A 22873-nucleotide genomic window follows, 5' to 3' on the forward strand; every position below is an offset into this window, starting at 1 on the left:
GAATGAAATGAAAAGAAGAAGAGACATGTATCTTGATTTTTTAAATGTTATTTTATTACCACATATTAAATCATAATTCATATCTACATCCTTATTTATTTATTTATTTTAGGCAAGGCAACCCTTGGTTGACCTCACAGATTGCAAGGACCTTGTCAGCTTACAATCCCTTATTTTTTGTTTTTTACAACTACAGTACCTAATCTTCCTAGGTGGTCTCTCATCCAAGCTTGACCCTGCTTAGCTTCCGAGATCAGATGGGATTGGGCTTGTTCAGGGGGGCAGGCCGTAAACAACATCTTTATTTTTTTTAAATTAGAACATTACACATAATACTAAAATCTCCTTTGATGATCAGCTTCAATTTTGGCCTGGTTTTTTTTTTTTTCTCTCTAGTGGTAACCCCTGCCATTTAATGTATAATGTATATCCTTCTAAACTTTTTTTCAGTAAGTTTACATTCATATGTATAAATGCATAATATACATCTTGCATGGTCTTCCTCCCTCTCTTCTTTTCTCCTTTTCTAGGATTGGATGTAGAACTTAAGAATACAGTATATTCTGTCTGCTGTCGTCTTGAAATCAAGAGCTGTATTTTACTTTTCTTTATAATTTCAGCACCTAGCACAGTACCTAGGACATAGTAATTAATAAAATGTTGCTGTCGTTATGTTTCTTAAGCCAGATTTCCAAAAGTAAAATTAATTATTCAAAGGATTGAACAAACCTATGGGGCGATATTATTCTTTAAGAGGTAAGTGTGGCCCAGAAGACTCTTCATGGTCTGGCCTTTCCCTCTCTCATTTCCCATCTCTTCCTGTGTATGCTCTGTGCTGCACCATGCTGAACTCCTTGTAGGTCTCAGGAGTGTAATGCTACTCACCACTCCATTCATATACACGCTCCTGCTGCCTGGAATATCCTCTCATCCTTGTCTACTTTTTGAATTCTTACTGATCCTGCAGGAAGTAGTTGCAAAATCTCTGCCTCTGGAAGCTGTTACTGTCTTTATAGGCAGTGGGTTATCCTTTTTTTTTTGCAGCCTCATTAGACTGTGTATGTACTTCTGTTAATGGTACCCACTACACTGCACTGCATTTGTTTGGTTACCTCCCTGACTCCCTTCTCTAGACTGTGGCTCCTTGAGGGTAGGACCGAATTTTAGTTAATATGGAGTTCTCAGCACCTAATGTAATGCCTGGAACCTTGTAAATATTCAATAGATACTGGCTAAAAAAAAAGAAGAAATAAAACAAAAGCTCTTCTCTTTCTTTTGAAGGGGAAGAAGTTCCCCTCACCATGTGGCTGTACCTGGTGACTATTGTAGGCCTGTACTTCCTTCTGTGCTGGTACAGGGAGAGGCAGATGGTGAGTCACCTCCAAGACAAGTACGTCTTCATCACGGGCTGTGACTTGGGCTTTGGGAACCTGCTGGCCAGGCAGCTAGACCTGTGAAGCCTAACGGTGCTGGCTGTGTGTCTGACGGAGAAGGGGGCCGAGCAGCTGAGGGGCCTGACGTCAGACAGGCTGGAGACAGTGATCTTGGACGTCACCAAGACAGAGAGCATCACTGCAGCCACCCAGTGGGTGAAAGAGCACATGGGGAATAGAGGTATGGCCAGGGGGATTCTGTCTATTCAACACGATGCTTTGTCCTCAATGTTTTAGAATTACCAGGTAAGGTAGCAGGTGAAAAGTCTTGGGGATCAGGTTAGAAATATATTAGGAATGTGTTTTCATTACATGAAGACTCACTCATAAAATAAGTGAATAAATATTTATATGTGGGACTGCCCTAAAAAAAATCAGGTTGTATAGAACATATATGTATCGGGAAGGAAGAAGGAAGTTTACCGACAGTGAGAAGATAGGTTTAACAGGTAAAAGATTGCGTCTGGAGGGAAAATAGATGAAGGATAGAAAGGCAACAAGGGAAAAGAAAGAGGTGACTATGGTGTAGAAACTCTAATTTGCAGGCGTGGTAGCCTCTGAAAATTCGGAGTGAAAATGTTAACTCCAGTTCCTTTAGGGCAGAATGACATTATGCTGCCTATATGCCACTGTACATGTCTTTTCCTGAAACAGTATAAGCTGGTTTTTTTCAAGTCACCAGATCATGAGCATCAGAAAGACCACTGTATTCAGGGAAAGTTCTGGGAATATATTGTTCACAAGTGCCCATGGGTAAATTTATGATGAGGTAATTTTAAGAAAATAGGTGAGATCAAGTTATACCCAAACTCTAGTCACCGAGAACTGAGCAGTATCTCTGTGTGTTGTCCCCTCTTATCAGCCCTGAGAAGAGTTTCTGAGGAAGCCCAGGCACGTAGCAGAAAGGGCTTCCTTCCTGTGAGCCTAAGCAGGTGTCTGACCTTTGGCAAGGCAGCAGCTCAATTTCCCAGTCCAAGGCAGACCATTTGGGATCTGGAAGTGGAATATTCCCCAAGGACAGCTGCAGTGAGCATCCTGATGACTAGTAGCTGTTGGTATTGACGCACTTCCATCCTTGCACTCACCTGGAAGAGGCACAAATGCACCTGGGCAAGAACTCACCATGAAGGAGCCACTGTTTTCTCTGTAATTCATTCTCAAGTTCTCCTGCATGTTTTTTCCTTGCAGAGCCCTCCCGATCCCAGTTCTTAGAAGGAAATCCAGAATTAATTCTCCCTGCCCACGCTGTGGGTCCTCCCATTCCCAGTGGCTTCTGTCCCTAGCAGCACTGGAGGAAGTCAACACTCCAACATCATTTTTGTGTAAGGCACTGAGCCCCTTTTCTTGAGGGGAAAGTTAAATGTCTTCCTTTGTGGCTCTGGCAAAAAAATACTCATTCCCAATTGCTGAGAGCAGCATCATTTTCTAGTTTAAACTCAACGAGAAAACTAGTTAAATTTTTTTCTGAGTTTTGTAGTTACTGAAGCCCCAAAAAAGAGGATGAAATATTGCCTTGCTTCAGTCTGAACTCTCAGGATATTACTGTGGAGGCCTTGCCCCACACATTATACCAAATGCACTGAAACGCATCCATACTCACATAGGAAAAAAAAAAAAAAGATTTTTCTCTTAGTTAAAAATAAGGTGAATTTCAAAATAAAGTTTTACTTAAAACTTGAGTTAAAAATAAAACTATCCCAACTATCCATGATTTGTCTTAATTGGTGATTGCCTATTGCTTTGTACCAATCATCACACAGGAATTCTGTTGATGTGGGAAATTTTAACCCCTACATTGTTTACAGAACAATAAACCATTAATGAGATGGACACATATTTGGTCATTTATTTCAATAAGTGTTTTATATGGACATTTTATTTCAAGATCCAGGAATGAATAAAGACTTTTTGTTGCCTGAAGCAATTCCATACATACCTGAAAATTCCTTAGGCCTCAGGAACTGTGTCTCCTGCAAAGTTTTACCTTCCCTTCCCTCTCCTATAATAATAATCAGAGAAAAATGAAAAAGGGCCTTCCTTGGCTCTTCCAGGGACAAATCTACATGTGTTAATGAAAGATTGAAGCCTAGAGACTCCCCCATCCCCCAAGCATTTCGAAATAAGCCACTTAAAGTTCAGGAGCTAAATTTGATGCACTTGGGGACTGCTGATGCCTGCGGTTTCCCAGGGTCAGTTTTTTCTTCTTTCTGCATTGCTGAATCAGAGCCTTTATACTAAAGGTGAACCCCTAGCATAAAGCCTTCTTTGAAAATCTAGGTACACATACTTTTCTAACTCTTTTGATACTTAGGCTTGGTAGTAATAATTACCAATATATTCCCTTTTCCTGATACAACTTTTATGGCAGGCAGTTTTAAATCCCTTGAGAGGAGGACTGATGTCTTAAAAGACATTTACATATGTAGTATTTATACATGCGCTCTCCTAAGAGACTAAACAGAATCAGTGAGCATCTCCTGTGTAGTGTCTGCTGGCACAGCTGCAATGCCAATCCCTCACTCTCTTCTTTTTGAGAATAAGGCTCTCTGTAGTGGGGAGGGGGTACTGTTGGGGTTTTGAGCGAAGGGCACAAGTTGTGGTAGATACTGCCTTCTTGTTCTGGTAATACACACACGTGCGTGTGCGCGCGCACACACACACACACACACACACACACACACAGAGCCCCAAAGTTCTAAAAAATGAAAATAGGGAGGTTAATTATTATAAAAGAAAAAGTATAACTGATATTAGAAGATGCTACCTGAGGGCTTGTAAATAACAAAAATTCAAGTGAGTACATTTTAAAGATAAAATTGGATTTATTGAACGAGTTATGAACTGGGAAGTATCCTATCCCAAATAAAAAAGAGCTCCTTTTTTATTTGCAAGCTGCAAAAAAGGAAAGTTTTTTAAAGGCAGAGAGGGAATGAAAAAAAGTAATTTATTAGCAAAAAAAAAAAAAAAAAAGCATTGTTTCAAGCAAGGTCACCCTCCTAAGGGAAACAGGAAAGGATCTATCAGCATATTACCTCCTAGTGCTGAACAGGAAATTCTAGGTTGACTTACATTCCTGGGGAAAGTTGAAAATATAATTAGATTAGGTATTAAGTCTTGGTTTGCTGCCCCGAGGCCTAATACAAGTGACAACATCTGGATCTATGGCCCTGCTACCCTGAGCAAGCCAGATCCCATCTGATCTTGGAAGCTAAGCAGGGTCAGGCATGGTTAGTACTTGGATGGGAGACCACCTAGAAAGACCAGGTGCTGTAGGTGGCAGGGAGGGAGAATGGGAGGGGGAGGGACAACATTTGTGGATTGTTGCCTCCTTTTCAACAGTGTCATCCTCATAAACTAACAGTGAAAATTCCTTTCTTCCAGTTTTTTGGATAATAAGAGTTGTGGTAAGAAAACCAGGCATTGTGAGACAATGAATGTATGTGAACTGTAAGACCACCCTTTGTGTGTGTGTGTGTGTGTGTGTGTGTGTGTGTTTGTAAATTGCAATCTGTTTTCCCAGACACTTTTCCTTGAGTTACTGTCTACTGCCAGAACCCAGTCACCTGAGCCAGTTCACCCTGCATATTGCCCTACATCAGCAATTCTCATTCAAGGTGTGTAAAAGCACTAGACTGTCAAAAGTCATGGAGAGAGCACAGCAATTTACTAAAGTAATATTTGAGTTGCAAAGGTTGTACAGTTTCCCTTCCAATAAAACATTAGAAAGGAGTCAAGATTATCTGTGATCTAACTCTCAGTGGGTCACTCACATTCTTATACAGTTTTTAAATAAAAATGAAGGAAAAGGATGGCACTTAACACTGCCAGGAATTGCACATTTATAGCACTACCTACTGTCATCTGCATGAGCACAGCCCTCCTTCTGTATAAACACAATCCATCCATTTGTGCAATAGAGCATATCTCCTTTGGCCTAGTCAGCATACCTCTCCAGTAATTCTATCCTCTTTCTCTCCTAAATCATTAATCTTTTGTTCTCCACTACTTACTTCTCCCGTCTTGCCATCCCCTCACCACTACTAAATCTTATTCTGCTTGCCACAAAATTCCTCTATGGATTTGTCTATACTCACTGTCTCTAACTCCTCTTCCTATTTTCTATTAGAGTATCTTCAATTGTGCACCCACTCACCACTCTTCCCAAACTGCTTTTATTGAAGTGTCCAATACCTTCTCCTTCTACATCCAAGGGTTAATTCTCAGGCCTCACCCTGTTTCACATAGAAGCTTTGACCACTTTCTCTCTCTCTCTCTCTTTTTTTTTTATTGTAAGTTGTTTATTGTAAGATAATTTACAAATACCTTGCTGTCTTTTGTAATTTAAACAATGGACCAATAATTTATTCTGACCAGGACAGCAGTTAAGCTAAAAACAAAATCAGGTGGCTGAATTTTCCTTCTTTACCTCTTGTCTGCGGATGAAACTTGATTTTTATTAATCCAGAGCTTCAGCACCAGAGATGATTTCAATCATCTCTTTTATGATGACAGCCTAGCGAGTACAATTGAAAGTCAAATTCAATTTGTCAATCATCCCAGAAGCATTCTTGCTAACATTGTCCGTGGCCATCATCCTAGCACTTTGCTCACCCATGGTGGAGTCCTTTAGAGAATAGTAGATGATGTTGGCCAGATTGTCTTCTGGGTAATTCTGCAGCATATCAGCATCAATATCATTATGCTCTCAGCATTTGCAATGATATTAAGGAAATAGATGAGCTTTTCTTCTGTCTTGTAGGAAATGACAGACCTGAATCAATTAAAGACGATAGATGCTTCATCAAGTTCATATCCAGAATTTAATAATTCCAGGGCAGAGACTAATGCAACTCCAAAATTAGGGGGTTTTCTTCCTACTTCTTTGTCACCAGAAACTGATCAGACAGAATGAGTCCTATGAAGTATATCCCTAATTTTATCATCAACTCCAACAATCTTAACTTCTTTCCCAGCTGCTGGGAGTGTAGCCACCTCACTTTTCACCTGTTTAGCAACTGAGGAATGAATTGCACCACAAAGCCCTCTATCTGAGGACACACTGATAAGAAAGTGTTTCTTCTTGTCTTCAGGCACCTTAATATCAGCTTTTTCATACGGAGCCAAAGATCCTGTTCCATACACGTAAGCTGGTTTCAACTCCCTCTCAGCTCAGGAATATTTTGCTGCTGCTACTATTTTCATAGACTTTGGTAATTTTCTGGATGTTTTTGATTGACTTTAGTTGCCTGGTAATATCTTTCAAAGTTGTCATATTTCGAACTTGGATCCATCGTGGCTGCACAGACCAGGCTGAGACCTCACGATGCCCACCCAAGAAAATATGGTAGTACTGGACCTGCCGAAGGTCAGTCAGACAGGGCTTGTCTCCCTCCTTCTTGAAACACCCGTTTCCCTTGGCTTCCAGGACATCCCTCTCTTGGAATTTATTTCCTCTTATCTCAATGTTTTCTCTCGGTTTCTTTTGCTGGTTTCTCCACTTTTCCCAGATCTTTAATGCAATGTGTCCCCAGGACTCAACTCTTGGACATCCAGGGTATGTACATTTATATTTCCAGCCCATAACTCTCTCCTGGGCTCCAGACTCAAATTTCCAGTAGCCTTCTCTACATTTCCACTTGAATGTCTGGGAGAAACTCAAATTTAACCTTTAGTGAACTGAACTCCTGATCATTACCCATCTCCGAACCTTCTCCATCTTTCGGTCTTTCACCATTGAGTATAATAGCTGTCATCTTGTCATATATGACGTATCTTATGTTAAGGTATGATCCTTCTATATGTACTTTGGTGCTTTTATCATAAAATTATCTTGGATTTTATCAAGTGCTTTTTTCTGCATCTATTGAGATGGTCATATAAATTTACTTTTTTAGTCTTAATGTAGTGTATTGATTTGCATATGTTGAACCATCTTTGTATCTCAGGGATAAATCTGATTTGATCGTGAGTATGATCCTTTTAATGCGCTATTGAATTCAGTTTGCTAATATTTTGTTGAGAATTTTTGCACATATATTCATCAGGGATATTGGCCTATACTTTTCTTATAGTGTCTTTATCAGAGTAATGCTTGCCTCACAGAATGATTTTGGAAGTGTTCCCCCCTCCTCAATTTTTGGAAGATTTTGAGAAAGACTGGCATTAATTCTTCTTTAATTGTTTGGTAGAATTCACCAGGGAAGCCATCTGGTCCTTGTTTTCTTTTTTTTTGTTTTGAATTTTTGATTACTGATTCATTCTCCTTACTCATTATTGATCTGTTTTCAATTTCCTATTTCTTCATGATTCAATCCTCATAGGCTGTATGTTTCTAGGAAGTTATCCATTTCTTCTAAGTTATCCAATTTGTTGGTATATAATTGTTCATAGTAATCTCTTATCATTCTTTGTATTCTTGTGCTATCAGTTGTACCGTCTCTTCTTTCATTTCTGATTTTATTTATATGTCTTTTCCTTTTTTTCTTAGTCTACCTAATGATTTGTCAATTTTGTTTATCTTTTCAGTAAATCAGCTCTTTTTTTTTAAATCTTTTCTATCGTTTGTCTGGTCCATATTTCGTTTATCTGCTCTGATCTTTGTTATTTCCTTATTTCTGCTAACTTTGGGCTTAGTTTGTTCTTTTTCTCATTCTTTGAGGTGTAATGAATGTTACATTGTTTACATGAGATCTTTCTTTTTTCTTAATGTGTGTATTTATCTCTATAAACTTCCCACTGAATCCAGGGACATTCCTAAGAAGTTTTATTTTTCAAAAGTCTTAGTATCAGGCAATCAAGTCATATCTATATTCCAATTACTGAGGCATGATCTGTGGTTTCCTGGGTGTTATTTCCTACCTATCAGTTGTGAGGAGAAGTTTTGAGGCAGGCCAAGGAATTAGGTTCACAGATACTATGTGAACCTAACCGAGGACCAACTTTAAGAGAGAGCCAAGTATTACAGTTACCAGGATGAAACCCCAAAGCAGGCCATTGAGACCAGCTACAGTCAATTTCCACATGCAAGTTTTACACATTTCTTTCATTTGTCTTTTCAGGTCTTTACTCTTTTATCCTTACACCAACCTGGCACAGGCCTCTGGGCCAGCCAGCATCCTGAATAAGTGTTCTGAGGGGTGACAAACAAAAACTCCACAGAGGGTCTTGAAGCTAAAAGGTGTCCTAGCCCAATCAGCCTGAGACCTAAAACAGCCTGTAGTCCAGCAAAGCCAGGTCTTTTGACCTATTGCCATGAGGGAGACCATACACCAGGGAACCCATACGTCATCTCACCAAAGAGTAAGTATAAGATTTAGAAGTGAAGTGATATTTTGATAGGCTCCAAGCAGAGTAAGGCTGTGTGGAAAGGTCCATCTTAGGTCTGAACTGCAAAGTGGACTCACAGTCTGTTTCTTTAGGTAGTACAGTTAAGATAGCTGTGAAATGTTGGGACTAGCAACCCCTTATTTGAAGCACTGCACCTGAGTCATATATTGAAGCTGCTTCTGTGTCAAAGTGACTCAGAGGCAAGAATAGGATATTCATTCTTACTAATATAATTTTAAACAACAAAGTTTTTTGATAGTCTATGCTTTCAGAGAACACAGTTTCCCAATAAATGACAACGCAGAAGTTACTCAAAGAAAGGGGTTTTAAAGACAATTTATAGTTGCAGCATATCCTTCAGAGAAACATTTGGCTAGAGATTTGGCAGAAATTTACTTCACAAGTCAAGTTGATATTTACTTTCTCAAGGACCAGGGACGGGACATGGTGGGGGAAAGACCGGAGTGGTTGGGGAGAGGAACAAGGACTTGGTTGAACTTTTGCTTTCTTTGTAATTCACTCTGTAGTTATCTTGCAGTTTCCTTCTAATCATATTTCTACCATGCTGAATTTTGAAAAGAAAATAGGGAATTAATATTTTCTGCCCGACCCTGTAATCTTCTCATCAATAGCTTGGGTCCCAGGCTGACTACTACAGAAAAAGAATATTTCAGGCCTGGGGCTAAATCTGTTTGAGGAAAGTAAAATATCTTCCTTTTGAGATGGGCAGACAAAGCCTTTTACAGCTCTTGACAGCCTTTCCTGTAAAGGCCACCTGACACTCCTATGATAATTCTAGCGCATGATCCTGTTCAAGATCTTTTAGTACTTACCCCCCTAACGATGAACACTTTATGTACTTAATTAATATGCCTGTTATTTCAAGCAAGTTGTAAACTTTTTGAGAAAAGGAATGATGCCATAAATATGCATACGTGTTTAATATGCATTAGAAAATATTTTGGTCCTTCTCAGGAGCCCTCAGTGGTGCTGAGCACATAAGAACCAGCAAGTATCTCCCGGCCAGGTTTGTGCTGACACAGTACCAAGACCATACCCCTTGTCTTTTCCCATCTGAGCAGAAAACTCTAATTGATAAGAGGTCAGGGGAAGTGTGGAGCCAAAGACATATATTTTTCAAGATGCCACCTTCTTAGCCTATGAATCCTTCCTTAACTCCTAAAAAGTGAATACAGGGAAGGGTAGCTAATTTTAAACTCAAAGCAAGTCTGGGGGTGGCAATCACCGTGGGTGTTCTCCACCTGAGCCGGAGTGCCTGTCCACCACCTGGTCAGTTGTAAGGAGGGCAGATGTCTGGGCTGATTGAATGTATGTGAAGATTAGGATCAGGACTGATCTCCTTTTGTCTCTTACTTTCCCTTCATCTCCTCTTTCTCCCTTCCACCTCCACTTCCTCCTCTTCTGCTTGTTCCTTGCTGCTGCTGCTGCTGCTGCTGCTGCTGCTGCTGCTGCTGCTGCTTCTCTTCATCTTCTTTCTCTTCCTCCTTTTCTTCTACAGCTTCATAAATTGCAACCCATTTACCCCTAAAACTGTTTCCCAGAGTCACTTACCCAGCTGAAGTGTCACTTAATAACGTCCACTACCCTATTTCCTGGGCCAGTGATTTACACTCTCTGCCTACAGGCTCTGGAAATGCAGTATGTGCTGTATTTAGTTGTTGGAGTGTCAAGACATTGGTTAATAAAAAAGTAGGTAAGATATCAAAGCTTACAAAGAGTTTAATTACAAAACTACAGGAAGAGGCAGACTTATCTCACCAACGACATCTGTCTCATTTGCTTATAATCTTTCTTTCTTTCTTTCTTTCTTTCTTTTTTTCTTTCTTTTTTTCTTTCTTTCTTTCTTTCTTTCTTTCTTTCTTTCTTTCTTTCTTTCTTTCTTTCTTTCTTTCTTCTTTCTTCTTTCTTTCTTTTTGAGATTGTGAAGAAGAAGAGGGGTACAGTTATATAGCTAGGAATTGTACATCCATGCATGTAGGTAGCACATGTGACCATCATCTCTCAGAGAAAAAAGTCAAGATCCAAGGCACATACAGCCTCAGGAACTGCCTTCAACATCTATTTTTAAAGCAAATAATCTGCCAGCATGACAGTTATTTAAATTTCAACTAATTTTTTCTCTCATTCTGGGTCCAGAACAAACTTACTCTGAATTGGTAAACCTTCTGGAAGGATGATGGGTAGCACATGCCAGAGAAGTGTCTCCTCAGTGGTGATTTCCCTCAATCTACTGAGCTCAGTAAGAGTCTCACAGGATCTGCCTCACTCTTGACAGCAAACACAGGCACCCTGGAACCATTTCTTCCTAGGCTACAGAAGCCTCTGCAATCTTTGATTCATGAATCCTAGTTCTTGACTATTTTTCCAGCTCATTCCTTCCAGTGAATATTTTTAGATCCCACCAGGATCTGCACTCAAATTGGTTCTACTGCCTCTTCACTGTGCCTCATCTTAATGCATTCACTCTGATTTTTATCCAGCTTAAATTCCAAGGGCAATCGTTTTCATCACTCATTTGTTTACATTCGACTCACTTGCCTATTCCAAAAAAAGTGTACTCACTCAGCCAAACCACAATTCTGGTTGAATCCAACACAGCTGAGCATGGCTAAAGAACAACTAAGCTGATTTGTATTTAAATTAATAAACTTCTGTTAGGCCCAGACTGCTGTCCAGTAATCATATTATACTTTCTTAGTCCATTCTCTCTCACTTTTTTGGGCAACTAATTTACACCTTCTCCCCTCTCTTCAAACCTCTATACTTCTGCCCACCTCACTTTGAGTTAATGATATTGCTTCCTATTTGACTAAGAAAATTGAAGCATACTGAAGAGAACTTTCACCACGTCCAGCAGCACCACATCACTTACTCAACCAATATCTACAGTGTCACATATCCAGCCTTTCTACCTGTCCACAGCGAAGAATTCTCTGTGTGCCTATCTGGAGCCAACACTTCCTTCTGCCCATGTAGCAGGTCCTCTCTTTGATCTCACTTAATTCTCTCTCTCCGGCTCAAGCCAGCCCATCAACACACAAAGATACTGTTATTTCTAAACTATATATATATATATATATATATATATATATATATATATATATATATATATCAAACAAACAAGAAAGAAAACTTCTCTTGACTCTCTAACTCCCTCTCCAAATGCCACCCCATTTCTTTGTTTCCCTATATTGATCACTCTTTCAAAGAGTGGCCTATACATGCTGTTTCTGGTTTTTCTTTTCCCATTCTTTCTTAAATGCATTCCAATCAGTCTTTGCCCCACTACTCCCTTGTAAGTGCTCCTGTCAAGGCCACCAATAACCACTGATAAATCTTATAGTACATTCTCAGTCTTCATCTATTTTGACCTATCAGAATTTGACACAGCTGATCACTCCCTCCTTAATATACTTTGTTTCCTGAGATCCAGGACACCACACTTCACCTGGTTTTCCTCTTTCCTCCCTGGTCTCTCCTCAGTTTCTATTGATAGCTCTGTCCCTTCTCCCCATCTCTCAGCTGGACTCAATGTTTCTCCATAATGCCAACTGTTCAGCTGGACATTGGAAAATAAGTCACATCTATGCTTGAGAAGTTCATGACCTTCAGAGGAGACAGGCAAATCAATGGTTAATTACAATGCCGCAAAGCCTCACTATCTGAATCCAATTGGGCCCACAACAAGAGTTGCGGCTCAGAAGGTAACGATACTGTGACCTCTGACTTATTAGTCAGTGAAGTCATCTCTCTACAAGTGGGTCTGTGACTTTCCCTTAAAGCTGGACCAAGGCCTGGCATAGGGGTGTACACCAAATGCATGTTGAAGAAATACAGAGATATGTGTATATATCATGTCCTTAGAGAATCAGTGAGGAAGACGCTTAATCTCCCTTGGGGCAATAGGTCAAGGAAAGGCTCACAGAGGAGCTGAGCTGTAATCTAAGAAATAGATAAGGAGAAAAGGGTGTTCTAGACAGAAGATGCAGACTGTGCAAAGAAAGGAAAGAGAGTTTAAAAGAGCTTGATTGTCCAGAGAACAGCATGAACATGGCAGTCACAGAGGATGGGTCTGTGTCCGTGAGATCCGTGTGAGACTGGGCTGGAAAAAGGCAGCACTAATACCTCCCTCTGCCTGAAGCATCTTCATATCTGGTAAGAAAACTCATTTCTACTTTATGCCTTTGAGTTGTAGCATGGAAATCTTCCCATCTGCCTGGGGTTTACTCTTTCATATCTTTTGGAGGATAGATCAGGCCTGGTCACAACCTAATGCCTAGGTTGCCCTTGGTACACACTCTCTTGCCTTGTGTTTCATAAGAGACCTTAGTCCTTTCAAAGTTCATGTGGCTATCACAGAACCAGGCAACTCCAAAACATGTCTCCTGAACCCTGACAACATACAAAATAAGATCTAAGCATCTCTAGCGGTAAAGGCGAGTTAAGAGACAAATTCTTTGAAGGCTACGATTTCCCTCCTCAATTGCTCAAGAACAGGATGACAAGTATATTTGTTCAAGCAACATTTATTGAGCATAGTTTCCAGGCTCACTTGCTGCTCCTCTCTCATGCCTTCACAGGCCTTCTTTTCTCTGTCTCAACACTCAATACACTTAAGCTTCATGTCAGGCATTGTTCTAACCATTTTATAAGAATAACTCAGTACATTTTCACAACAACCCAGCAAGGTAGATGCTATAATTATTCCCCTTTTGTAGATGAGAAAACTGAGGTAAGAGATGTCGAGTTTCTTGCACAAGATCACCCAGCAAGTCAGTGGCAAAGGCAGGAATGAAATCCAAGTATTTGCTGTACGGCCTGTGTTCATAACACTTTGTGTTGCTCCCTCTCACTACAACCCTCTATCAGCCGCCACCCAGCCATTAAACCTGGAATAATAATAAACCTCTTTTCCTTCCCTGCTCCAGAGGATACATTTGTTGTTTGTTGTTGTTTTTTTTTTTTATTGCTTGCTTTCATATTTATGTGCTAGTACATCTCTCCTAACATTTTCTTTACATAACAGCTTTCCAAGGTCTTAGTAAGTTTATTTCGCAAATCTAATCTCTATGGAAGAGCTGTTAATTTGTTACTTTTCTTGAGTTAAAAGTAAAGATGTTCCATAAATAGTTGAGTTTTTAAAAGAGTCTTCCTGTTGGCTTTTGCAAAAAAGACATCCCTTTCGAGAAGCAAATGAAGAAGCTAAATCATATGCATCAGTGTTGCTGGCTTTAAATTTAACTTCTTTTTATAATCTTGGGTTAGGTGCCTATAAGTAAGCAGATCAGAGCAGTTCCAGCCAAGTGAAGCATTACTTCTCTTTATGATAAGCCAGGCCTTCCTTCAGTGCAGTGGTCTTCTTCCCCTATTCACCATCCAGTCTTTAAGCTCACACATTAGGATTCACAAACTTCCAGACTTGTGTTTGAGACATGTCTAAAAGTGGAACGTTAACTAGTATCATAAACAGAGTGCAATCAGGAACACAGACTCCGGTTTCAAATTCTATCCAATTTTTTGCTAGTGGTCTAGTGGTTAGGATTCGGCACTCTCAAATTCTACCCAATTTTATCACTTAGTAGCTGTGTGACCTTGGACAAACTATAAAACTTCTTTGAGCCTTAGTTGCTTTGTCAGTAAAATAGAGACAATAGGCTCTACCCCAAAGACCCTTGGAAACATCAAATTAACTGATCCATAATGCCTGACACAATAAGTACCCCCAAATTAGTTAGTTTATAAAAAAAACTATTCTCCACTCAACAAGCTAGAAATAGAAAAAAGTACCTCAACAAAATTAAAGCCATATATGGAAAATCCACAACAAATCTTATACTTGATGGTGAAAGACTGAAAGCTTTTCCTCTAAGATCAGGAACAAGACAAGGAAGCTTGCTTTCATTATTTCTATTCAACATAACGCTAAAAGTTCTAGCCAGAGCAGTTAGTCAAATAGAAAAAATAAAAAGCATCCAAATCGGAAAAGAAGTAGGATTATCTCTGTTCACAGATAACATGATTTTTATATGTAGAAAACCCTAAAGATTTCGCACCAAAAAACTATTAGAACTAATAAACAAATTCAGCCATCGCAGGATACAAAATCAACACAAAAAGTTCAGTTGTGTTCCAATACATTAACAATACATAATCCAAAAAGGAAACTAAGAAAACAATTCCATTTACAATATTGTCAAAAAGAATAAAATACTTAGAAATTGACTTAACCAATGAGGCAAAATACTTGTACATTAAAAACTACAAAATGTTACTGAAAGAAAGACACAAAAAAATGGAAAGACATCCTGTGTTCATGGATTGGAAGACTTAATATTATTAAGATGTTAATACTACCCAAAGAGATCTACAGTATCAATGTGATCCCTATTAAAATCCCAAAGATGATTTTTACAGAAATAAAAAAAAAATTCATCCTAAAATTCATTTGGAATTTCAAGGGAGCCTGAATAACCAAAACAATCTTAACAAAGAATAAAGTTGAAGGTCTCATACTTCCTGATTTCAAAACTTATTACAAAGCTATGGTAACACAATCTGGAACTGGCATAAAGATAGACACCTAGACCAATGGAATAAAATAGAGTGTAGAGTGTTCTGTCCAGAAATAAACCCTTACATATATGGTCAAATGATTTTTGATGAAGGTGCCAACACCATTTAATGGAGGAAAGGACAGTCTTGTCAACAAATGGTGTTGGGAAAACTAAATAGCCACATGCAAAAATGAAGTTTGACTTTTACCTTACATATACTATATACAAAAATTAACTCTAAATGAATCAAAGACCTAAAGAACTAAAACTATAAAACTCTTAGAAGAAAATATAGAGGGAAAGGCTTCATGACATTAGATTTGGCAATGACTTTTTGGATATGACACCAAAAGTACAGGTAACAAAAGAAAAAAATAGATACATTGGACTTCATCAAAATTACGGACTTTCATGCTGAATAATATTCCACTGTACTCCTGACTTCCTGATTATTTATCTTGCTGCTAAAGTGAAGGGTTTGGGGGGTTAGTATATTCTTTGATGGTGGAGTCATGTTGGCAGCTGCTGTGTTCATCACGAGCACATGCTCTCCACTACAAAAGAAGAATACTTGTGCAGCCAACTATCTACAAATGACTTGAACCCCTTCTCCAACGTTTCTCCCTCAGATTTTCAGGGAAGCAGTTGATTAGTTTACTTATAATAAATCAACCCTATAATTAACACAATACCAAAAGACAAATACCTTAAACCAATACTGCAATATATTAGCCAAATAGCATTTGATCAAAGCATAAATGGAAGTTGATGATCAAAAGCTTTCATGTGGGGAAATTAGTTATTTTTCTGGAAATTATCCAATGGTCTTGACGAAATTCTATTTCCCTAAAAAGTAGTCAACTTACAAGACGTAGTCAAAATAGTGACAATCAATATCGTTTTTTCTAATTGCTATGTATATTTCCCCATGTTCCAAATACAGATCTCCATGTTCTCCTAGTTCACTCCCATCTTTCCCAGACTCTCTCATCTCATTTAAACAAGAAAAAGATTATGACTTTGATTTTATCACCTAGGTTAGGCAAAATGTTCCCTGAGTTTCCATCAAGTTTTGATTTTGTTAAAGAAACATAATCACAGTTCTCTTAAAAGCCTGTCCCAAGTGGTAGTCAATTCAAGTAGTCTTGAATTTATTGACCTCCCAGTCATCTTAAGGTTTAGTCAGCACAAGTTTCTTTGACTCATCCTTATTTACATTTAATGAAAAGTCATGCTGTTCAGTTTCTGGAAATTGATATGAGCCAGGACCAGGCTCCATTGAAAGTCATGGATAGCAGAACTGGTTGGCCCTGGAAGACCTCTGAATTCCAAAGAGAAGGCAAATGGAAGCAGGCCTAAGGCTAACCTAGAAGAACAGCCTGTATCTTGGAACAGGCAAGTCAACAGTTTGTGTGCAAATGGCTCTGTACCAAAGTACAATCACTTCTTTGGGAGATATTTTGTTTTTTGGGTGGGAATGGGGGTAGGGAGATACTTTTTTCCTTTGACCCTTTTAATTTATATCCCAGAGCCACAAATGGAACATGAGACTTACAAAGATTAAGTCAACCACCGCATTGACTCAAAAGCACAAGAAAGGACTTGCACTTGAGAAACCCTAGGAAAAAACAGCTGAATATCCAGAGAGGACATATAGATGGCCAACAAACACATGAAAAGATGCTCAACATCACTAATCATCAAGGAAATAAAATCAAAACCACTGTGAAATGTCATCTCACACCTGTCAGAATGGCTATAATCAAAACATCAACAAATGATGAGTGCTGGCAAGGATGTGGAAAAAAGGGAATCCTTGCACACTGTTAGTAGGGTTGCAAATTGGTGCATCACTATGTAAAACAGTATAAAGTTTCCTCAAAAAATTAAAAATAGAACTACCATTTGATGCAGCAATTCTACTCCTGGGTATTTTATTCAAAGGAAATGAAAACACTAAATCAAAAATATATATGCATCCCTATTTCATTGCAGCATTATTTACAATAGCCCTGATATGGAAGCAGCTTAGGTGTCCAACAATAGATGAATGGATAAAGAAGAGGTGGTACATATATACAATGGAATATTACTCAAGCATAAAAAAGAAAAAAAAACTTGCCATTTGCGACATGGACCTAGAGAGTATTATGCTAAGTGAAATAAGTCAGAGAGAAAGACAAATACCGCATGATTATACTTATATGTGGAATCAAAAAACAAAACAAACAAACAAACAAAACAAAACCGAAACAAACTTATAGATACAGAGAACAAATTGATGATTGCCAGAGGGGATGGGGTTGTGGAGAAATAAAAAAAAGCGAAGGGGAATAAGAGATACAAATGTCCAGTTATAAAATTAATAAGGCATGGAGATGCAATGTGTAGCAAGGAAAGATAGTCAATGATATCGTAATAACTTTGTGTGTTAATAGATGGTTATTAGACTTATTGTGGTGATCACATCATAAGGTATATAGATGTTGAATCTATATATGTATAATATGTTGTATGCCTAAAACTAATAGTGTATGTCAACTATACTTCAAATAAGTAAGTAAATAAATATCTTTTAAAAAATAAAGACATCTCTTTAATTCAAAGGATGATATCTCTGCCCAGAGCAACGTGACCCATGACTATGGAAAACATCTATTTTGATACATTTATCAACACATCATCTTTGTAAAAAGACATCAGTGTTTTTTAAGTGTTATATAAATTGAGCTAGATGTTTTCCTAGCTGGACTTATTGAATTTTGTCAGATAGTTCATATTCTAGCCTAACCTCAAATTACTTATGTTTTAAGAAACAGAAGCAAAGAAATTGGTTTTTATGTGTACACACTGAGCAATTTACAAAAGGGCAGAATTTATATCTATAAGGTGAGAATCATGACATTGGTAAAAAGAAACACTTTTTCATCAAAAAATATATGGTAAACACCTGATTATTGATATTTGTGATATGATCATTGCACTTGATCCATCTTAGACTTCTGGAATCCTTTCTCACCACTTTTTATTGATAAAATAAAACAACAGGCCTAAAATGGAGTTACTTGGGTTAGGCCCCACATCAGCAAACCAAGACTTAATAACCAACCTCATTGCAGTTTCAGCCTCTCCAGAAATGTAATTTTAACCAGTTAATCTGTAATTTCCTGATCAGCACTAGGAGGTAATCTGCTGATAGACCTCTTTCGCTCCCCCTAGAAGGGCAACCTTGACTGAAACAGTGCATTCTTTGTTAATAATTTCCTTTTTCTGCCCCCTCTCTCTACCTTTAAAAACTTTTCCTTTTCTACAGCTCCAGGAGTGTTTCTTTCTCTTTGTTAGATCGGATGCTACCTGATTTTTAACTCCTTGAATAAAGCCAATTAGATCTTCAAATTTACTCAGCTGAATTTTCGTTATTTAACAATATAATCGGTCACCAAGTTCCACTTATTCTTTCTTCACAGTGCCTCTAGAATTCATCATTTGTCTCCATTTTAAAATAGGATAATAGATTTATTAATGTTTTCTATAAACTGGAAAATACTATACAAATGCAAGATATTATTACTGTTCCCTCTATGATCTCCTTACTCCAGGCCATCTTTACCTCTTCTTTAGGTCCCTGTACCCTTCTGAGTCTCCTTTTTCCGGTCTTACTTCTTCTTATCACCACTAATTTGACATTAAAGACCATAACTATCTTGGTCACAATTACATATCCTCTCTGGACATAGAAGCTATAGCCAATATGACAAGCAAATACTTAATAGTTAGGTTATATAAATGTTCACACATGTTCATAGACAAAAGCATCAAGGCCCCATTAGATAAAAGAGCATGGAACTATGTATCATGGGACAGAAAAGAAATGGGTCTACAGAGACTTCAGGTGTCTTTGCTATAATTTAAAAAAGATTTTTTCTATTTTCAAACTGCCTGCTGTGGAACCATGAAAATAGATGTTTATGCTCTCTGACCTCCTCCCCCCAAAATAATACAAAAAACAGCAGACCTATAGTTCCAGTAATGCTTACTGAAACATTATTTACAATCATATATTTTAAACAACTGAAATGTCTAATTACTAGAAGTTACATCAATTATGAATTATAACACATCATTAAAGTATATAAAGGTTATATAGAATGATAAACTATTCAGTGAAGAAAGAACATTGTTTTGACACTATAAAATCTCAAAATTATGTTTGTATAATGATAAGAACTAAAGGGAAATGTAGAAAAATCAGTCTGCTTCGTTAAGTGACTGAATTCTCGTTGATTGGCTTCTTAGCTTTCTTTTATTTTCATTTCTATGAACACTGCTCATGCAAAATTTTACATTGTTTTTAAAGAATCTAGCTATTGACAATTTGAAAACAAAGTGATTTTACCTGAGACCCTATTATCCCCTCTGTAAAATAGGGATAATAATAAAACACACCTCGCAGGGATGTTGAGACTCAAAATTAGACAATGTTTTCACCAGCGTTATAAAAACTGCCCGATATTAGGCAACTGTAAAATCACATGAAAAAACTAGTGAGATATGTTAAATCATCATAATGTATAGTTTAGATATCTTATAATTTTATATGTCAATCATACTTTGATAAAGCTGGAAAAATAGTGAGATACAAATATGAGAGGATAAAACTAACATTCATTGAATACCTACTACATGCCACTGTACTTGGATCTTTCTATATTTGTGCAACACAAGTGTGTACACATACAATCTCGTTTAATCTTCATGCAGCTCCTGCTCTTTACAGGCCCTGTTCTTTTTCATTCAACTTGATTTCCCACCAGGGTTTCCAACCATGAACATTCTCTTTAGGGAAGATCCTATCCTGCCCACACACACACACACCTGCATGGACCTGCTCATGCACTTTGACTCATGTAGTCCAATTTAACAGGTACCTATTGAACAGCTACCAAGAAAAATAACATAAGCATATAGAAGATTGTATCCCTTATCTAAAAGAGCCATAAATCTCATTTGAGAAACCAAGTAGAGTCTAAAGAACTATATACATAAGGCAGAAAAGTTATCTACCACTTGGAACATATAATTTATCATCCAAACCAATTTGTTTGTGAAGGGGAGTATTAATAATTATGCTGCAACAATAGGAGTAAACTGGGCAAAAATAGGACATATGACCCTATAAGGAGATCAGATCTGGGTACTAAAGGACTCTTTGTTTGCTGAGCACCAAGAGAGACATGGGTTTGCATAGCTGGGACAGGAAGTGGGACCAAGCTAAATCAATCTGCATGATGAAGAATTTGATGTTCTCAGGGGAAAAATCCCAGAGCAATGGGAAGAAGTCAAGAGGCCGGGTGCAGGTGGAAGAGTATCCAGGAGAGAAGCCCCTTTGATGATGGTGGCAAAGGAGAGTTTGGGGGGATGAAATCACTCAATTATTGATTTTAAATGTCTTGCTTTGAGGCATATAAACACCTCTGGCTTCTCCCAGACAAACTCCTCTGTAAAAGCTATGTTATCCACTACTACTGCTATGTAAGTGGATCCTTAAGAAGAAAATTGAAGACATTCTGAGTTCTGCTTTGGGGTTTATGTGGGGCAAAACCAGACATGGCTACCAGAGCTAGAGCACAGGAGACCCCTCCATCTGGGTTAATCAATATAAACAAGTCTTTTTTCGTATATCCTATATGTTAAACACTAGGGGCTTTATATGCATTTTCACTCATGTTTAAACAAGCTTTAGTCCTTGTACAATGCCAAAGAGTAAGGGGGGAGTTGGGGTACAGGGGACAAGGGGGCTCAGCAAGTACTAGCTAACTTGAAAAAGGATAATATGGACTTTGGCCTCCTCTATTCTCTCTGTCATCTATTATTTGTCATTTTCTATTCTTTCAAATGGAAATGTCACTGGCGCCCTGGGTTCTTGCGATCTCCCAAGATGGAAATCAAGAGAGGTCATCAGACAGCAATGTAGACAAAGAGAAAGTTTTATTAAGCTCTGTGCACAAAGGAACCAACGCTGTGAAAAAGAAGAAACAGGTGGTTCCCCAAGGGAAGCTGGGGCGAGGGCTTTTAAGAGTGTTAAGCTGGGGAAAAGCTATGTCTAGGCATGTAAAAGGGGAGGTTTCTTGGCACATGAGCAGTGTGGCTAGAGGTCTCTTATGTGTGGCATTAGCATGTCTCAGTAGCATGTTAAATCTTCACCCCTGAGTGTGATTTTTAGCATTATAATGTTGAAAAGGTTACACAGGCACTTTTGAGCCTTACTGTACCTGTGGAGCCAAAGGGAAAGTCCCTCAGCCCTTTGTAAGTAGATCCTTGTTGATTATTTTCCCTAGGGCAGGTGTCCCTGGGGGAACTTAGCTAAGTATTAGCAGCTGGCCCCTGCTTATTCAACCCAACTGACTCCACAGAAGGAAGTGGCCTCCCCGTCTCAAAAGCAGAAATTTCTCTTCCCCACTCCCCTTTCCACGTGGAGCTTCCATTCTCATTTATTTTCTCCTAAACCCCTCAGTAAAAGATCAGCCTGAAAACCTTCAGGAGAGTGACAGCATAACTTCTGACTTCCAGTTCTTGAAAACAATCTTTCACAAGGTAGTATTTGATTCACTGCTCACTTCATGCTTTGTCAGTTACTGTTTGCAAGACTTTTCTCTTTGAAACTCACGCGCATGCACACACAGTTTATTCGGCAGCAAATTTCTGCTTCACTTTCATGGCTTGTCTCATCTGTTATGTTCTCTGAGAAACCTTCCCTTAAATTCTTTCCTTTCCTCTCACCTTTCCTCCAAGTAACTGCTCCTTTCTCTGAGCTCCACTGTCCCAGTACTAGCCATTGTCACACCACATTGGGTGGTAGTTGATTGCTATAGTCTAAACCGTGTGCTCTCCAAAAGCAGGGGTCCTGCTTCCTTACCTCTGTGGTATAGTGCCTAGCTCAAAAGAGCACAGTGGTGTTAAATGGAAGCCAATTTGAAACATAAAAGCAAAAGGAATATAAGAAAAGTTTAGAGGACACCAGATTCCCTTGGGTCAAGGCTAAAGAGACCTCAGCTCTTGGTAACTTTGTTATATAAGATGTTATGTAATGTGATGTTATATATCACATCAGAAGTTTTTCATGGCACTATTTTCCATCCAATTGCCTCTGTGTCCTGTATGCTCCACATAAAACCACCATCTTATTACCACTTCCACCCACGCCAAAACACTGCAGCACACTGCAATGAACAACTCTTCATATCTGCAAAGCTCTGAAGTGTCTGTCTCTGCTTTCTCATTCGATGAATATTTATTAAGCAATTATTATGTTCAAGGAACAATCATCTCTTTTGACATCCCCTGCAGTCCCCTTGAGACCGACTGCCAAAGATAAACAATGGCACTATTATAAATGTACACCTAGACATTGAATAAGATGGGCGAAGGTGCATCCAGCTTTACTTCTGCAACTCATGATTTCAAAATCATTACATCCTGTACTTCCTTTATCCCAGCTTTCCACGTGCCTTTTAAACTTATACAACTTGGGCTGTTGGC

The 22873-nt window shown here is 38.5% G+C and overlaps 2 pseudogenes; one reads left to right on the forward strand and one right to left on the reverse strand.

The window, feature by feature from the left end:
* The first annotated feature begins 4590 nt into the window (after window positions 1-4590).
* On the forward strand, window positions 4591-4709 carry LOC111729726 (annotated as a pseudogene).
* Window positions 4710-5786: 1077 nt separating this feature from the next.
* Window positions 5787-6755, reverse strand: LOC105302695 (annotated as a pseudogene).
* Between the last annotated feature and the right edge of the window lie 16118 nt (window positions 6756-22873).

This window comes from Pteropus vampyrus, unplaced genomic scaffold (assembly GCF_000151845.1).
Source record: "Pteropus vampyrus isolate Shadow unplaced genomic scaffold, Pvam_2.0 Scaffold276, whole genome shotgun sequence".
Lineage (NCBI taxonomy): Eukaryota > Metazoa > Chordata > Mammalia > Chiroptera > Pteropodidae > Pteropus > Pteropus vampyrus.